The sequence below is a fragment of the Zeugodacus cucurbitae genome, chromosome X, assembly GCF_028554725.1.
Source record: "Zeugodacus cucurbitae isolate PBARC_wt_2022May chromosome X, idZeuCucr1.2, whole genome shotgun sequence".
Classification (NCBI taxonomy): domain Eukaryota; kingdom Metazoa; phylum Arthropoda; class Insecta; order Diptera; family Tephritidae; genus Zeugodacus; species Zeugodacus cucurbitae.
Window position 1 is genome coordinate 33,049,664 of NC_071672.1, and position 5,117 is coordinate 33,054,780.

The 5,117-nt window shown below is 35.8% G+C and overlaps 1 long non-coding RNA gene across 1 annotated transcript; it reads left to right on the top strand.

Moving 5' to 3' along the window:
• The first annotated feature begins 400 nt into the window (after positions 1-400).
• Positions 401-3,236, top strand: LOC114805176 (uncharacterized). The gene is made up of 5 exons (XR_008472171.1): positions 401-609; positions 735-791; positions 842-907; positions 2,325-2,842; positions 2,917-3,236. It is a non-coding gene; the product is annotated as an uncharacterized LOC114805176 (long non-coding RNA).
• Positions 3,237-5,117: the final 1,881 nt, after the last annotated feature.

Consider the following 5,117-nt stretch of genomic DNA (forward strand, 5'->3'; position numbering starts at 1 on the left):
TTTGGTGGAATTTACCCGGGAAAATAAAAGGAAAATTATTTTTGATGACATACGTATATTGAACCAACTAACAGGAAAAATCAATTAACAAGATTCAATTTTTCGTGGAAATTTACTTGTGCTTTCATATGCTATATCTTTTTGCCCGATCACACGGTTATTAAGCGGGGAAACCATTTAACCATAGGGCCAATTAAACGAAAAGTACTGTAATTAATTTTGAAATCAATCGAAAATTATGCATTATATATAAGTACTTACCGACATGCCATATCGAAAAACGTTTCACCTTTGTTTTTGACAGCTTATTTTCAGTTGCAATAATTTCTCGAATTGAACTCAAAATAATTCAAGATTTAAAATTCTGGAAAGTTACTACCCTACAAGACGGAGCTAACTTATACACCACTACACATGCAAAATTTTTCAGCTTTTAGCAATACATACACATTGCTAACATTTTGTAGTTAAATGGCAATCTCGGTAGTTAGAGTAGCAAAATTCATTAAACCTAATTTTTGTATGTGTAAGAGAGAGATACAATGAACCGTTCAAAAATCGCCGCCATGGCCGCTGTTCATTTGAAAATAAAATTTTAAGTGAATGGATGTAAGTGCGTTTTAAATATTTCTTTTATTTTGTTAAGTGTTTATGGATATTTTTAGAATTTATAAATGAATTTATTTGTGTCGCTTTTGTTATTAGTTTTTATAATTAAAATAATTTCATTCCAGTTATACGTGTGTGCACAGGAAAGGAAGAGCAAGGAGGTGACGGTGGAATTGGTAGAGGTATGTTTCATATAATTTTAATACATAATACAAAATAGTAATAATTTCAGGTTTTTGGATTTAACACTGGTGCAATATAGTATAACAACAACGCAGAAACAATGGAAAATAACATGGTAAATATAAATGCGTATATGTGCATGTTGAGTTAGTGCGTATTAAGATGTGCATACATATGTACATATGTATGTATGTACAAGAATGCATCTGTTGCATTGTGTCCAAAATATTTATTTAGAATAATTTTTATTTTGATGTTAAAAAGTTGTTTATTTTTTGTTTAGTTATTACAAGCATTAAGCTCTGTAGATAAATATACATATATATATATATATATATATATATATGTATGTGATTGGCGTTGCAACCGTTTAGCCGGTTATAGCCGAATCGACGATAGTGCGCCACCTCTCTCTCTCCTTCGCAGTTCGGCGCCAGTTGGAGATCCCAAGTGTAACCAGGTCGCTCTCCACCTGGTCCCTCCAACGGAGTGGAGGCCTTCCCCTTCCTCGGCTTCCTCCGGCGGGTACTGCATCGAACACTTTCAGGGCTGGAGTGTTTTCGTCCATTCGGACAACATGATCTAGCCAGCGTAGCCGCTGTCTTTTTATTCGCTGAACTATGTCAATGTCGTCGTATAACTCGTACAGCTCATCGTTCCATCGTCTGCGGTATTCGCCGTTGCCAATGTTCTGTGGATCATAAATCTTACGCAAAATTTTCCTCTCGAAAACTCCTAGTGTCGTCTCATCTGATGTTGACATCCTCTAAGCTTCTGCACCGTAAAGCAGGACGGGAATGATAAGCGACTTGTAGAGCTTGATTTTGGTTCGTCGAGAGAGGACTTTACTGTTCAATTGCCTACTCAGTCCAAAGTAGCACCTGTTGGCAAGAGTTATTCTGCGCTGGATTTTGAGGCTGACATTGTTCGTGTTGTTGATGCTGGTTCCCAGGTATACGAAATTATCTACGACCTCGAAGTTATGACTGTCAACAGTGAGGTGGGAGCCAAGACGCGAATGCGCCGACTGTTTGTTTGATGACAGGAGATATTTCGTCTTGTCCTCATTCACCTCCAGACCCATTCGCTTCGCCTCCTTATCCATGCGGGAAAAAGCAGAACAAACGGCGCGGTTGTTGCTTCCGATGATATCAATATCATCGGCGTACGCCAGCAGCTGTACACTCTTGTAGAAGATTGTACCTTCTCGGTTTAGCTCTGCAGCTCTTATAATTTTTTCCAGCATCAGGTTAAAGAAGTCCCACGATAGTGAGTCACCTTGTCTGAAACCTCGTTTGGTATCGAACGGCTCGAAGAGGTCCTTCCCAATCATGACGGAGCTTTTGGTGTTGCTCAACGTCAATTTACACAGCCGTATTAGTTTTGCGGGGATACCAAATTCAGACATCGCGGCGTAAAGGCAACTCCTTTTCGTGCTGTCGAAAGCAGCTTTAAAATCGACATATCGTATAATCGTATATATATATACGTTTGTTTTTTATCATTACTTATATTTTCATTATCCATTTCAGATATTGAAGACACAAAGGCGTTAGGCGTCAATTGGTAATACCAAGTGAAGACAGGTCCTTCTCCACCTGGTCCTTCCATCGGAGTGGAGGTCTCCCTCTTCCTCGGCTTCCACCGGCGGGTACAGCATCGAAAACTTTCAGAGCTGAGGCACTTTCGTCCATTCGAACAACATGACCAAGCCCGCGTAGCCGCTTTCTTTTTATTAGCTGGACTATGCCTATGTCGTCGAACAACACATACAGCTCATCATTTCATCTTATGCGGTATTCGCCGTTGCCAATGTTTAAGGAACCATAAATCCGCAAAACCTTTCTCTCGAAAACTCCTAGTGCTGTCTCATCGGATGTTGACACCGTCTACGCTTCTGCACCATAAAGTAGGACGAGAATGATGAGGGACTTGTAGAGTTTAGCTTTTGCTCATCGAGAGAGGACTTTACTTTTCAATTGCCTACTCAGACCATAAACACAAATACTTTAAACAAATGGAGGATTACAATAGCTACAACTTTTCTTAGGTTTGTACTACGAATACAAATATATTCATATTTTCTAATCGTTAATAACAATTTCTATTTCTAATATTTTTTAGGCATGATATACAAGACAACAACAAATCCCATCGGAAATTTAGATTAGCAGTTGCACAACCTCTTTCCGACGAGCTGAACCTTTTTATGATGTACATATGGGATAGGAGTATGTGGAATTGACATCAAACCATATTGGTTCATTAGTTTGGTTGGATCCTTACAGGATAGTCATAAGGAAATCGTTCGCGTTTAGTATTAATTTATTCATTTGCTAATTCATAATTTATATGTAAAATATTATTAAATTATACAAATGAATGTTCGAATACTAATAACATTCGTAATAGTAATGGGATTTTATTTGAATTGTATAACAACAACTACAAAAAATAAAAATGTAAAAATTTAATAATTAATACTAACTTTATTTTTAAAATATATAAATTTTGTCAATGTATAAATATAAATGTATAAAAAATCAATGTACTTTGTACTGAAATGCTAATATTTAAAAATTAATCTATAATGATTATTAAAAATTTAAAATATTATACAATACTAATTTATAAATGTGAATACACCATACAATTATAATAAATAAATAAAAATAAAAATAAAACAATTTCAATTTTTCATTTTTAAACGGAAAAGTAGGTCACCTATAGAATGAAGACCAATGGAGACCAATGAACCAAATTTAAGTAACGAAACGGTGACCCAACAAATGAAAAATACCTGTGATTAAAGGGTTACCCTGAAAATGATAAATAGAACAGTCTCCACTGATAGCTGGCTGATTAAAACAAAAACTACTACAGGGGGCTCTGCTAACCACAGAGTGACATATGCCTTTCCAAAACAAAGAAAAATTAGAAGAAAGACATATGCAGCATTGGCACCAAAATCAATGAGAGAGAGCGAGCAAGATAATCACACCGACATGCCGTAAAAGAAGAGAAATGGTAACTTTTTTCCTGCTGCTAGAACAAAAGAGACCAAAATAATAATACGAGCTTTCTTTACCGGTAACCAATATTCCATAAGATAAGTAACTCTACTCGTCTTGCAGGGTAGTTTTCCACATAAGAAACTGGTGTATAGTTTGTATTTTTGTTCTGTAGTTTTTAAGTTATTTATGGAAATAAAGCGTTATATTTTGCGTTACCATTTGATAATCGTGGGTTATTTCGGGTTAACGCATTATTTCACGACGTTAGCAGAGTCTTCTCCACAACTCTTGCCGGCCGGGACATGTCTTTTATGTCAGTTTGTTCCTAACATATTCTAAAAATTTTTTTAATTGAAATAAAACTTATAAAATTTTGAAACAATTTTTCAAGCATGCCAGTTTTAACGGTTTTCTTAGTTTAAGTGCAAAAAGTGAGTCGCGTCCGATTTGGGTTTCGGGCAAAACGTGGCACTGTAAAACAAGAAAACAGTGCTACGAACGAATTTAAAAAATTATTCAAGCACAGCTATTAATATTTCTAGTTATTTTACTAACCCGTAACAAATGCCTTCAAAGTATCAAGAGTAAGAAGAGCACTTAAATTTTGTCGCAAATGTCAGCTTAAGTCGTTTAAAATGTAATGATCAAAGTGCAAAGACGTTAGAATTTCACTAAGACTAAAAATATGTCTGCAATTAATATTAGAAATACCTTAGTATCCTAATGGAATTTACCTGGATAGAAAGCTCCCGTGAGGAAAACATATATAACGATAAGAGCATCACATAAAAACTGACATCTAAGTAAAAATTGAAGAACTCAGCTTTGCCTTACTGCAATTCAGTAGTCATATCTTTTAAAAAGAATATCAGCATAACCTTCAGCTTGGCTAGATTTTAAATAGAATTAAGATTTATATATATATATTATATATTATATTTTTATATTGTGGGACTTTAAACAAACAGATTCTATAAATAAAATACAATTTTAAGTCCTCATGCCTCACCTCAAACAATCACGACTTCCGGTATGTACCCTTATTTCCGGAATCTCCATCCTACTAATTCGACATTTGAACACAATGCTGTTGCATTGACCAGAAGTCGTGAGCTGCTTGAGTCATATGCAAAAGAATCGTGCCTGGCCACTTCCAAGTGAATGGAAGTCAGGAACTTTCCTCACTTACGTGAACTTCTACACTTGACCCTATCCCCTACGTAAAGCCAGGTCAGGATCGGGAAGGTCCTCTTCGAGCTGTTCAATACCAAAAGATATTTCAGATGGGCTGACTCACTATAGTGTGACTTC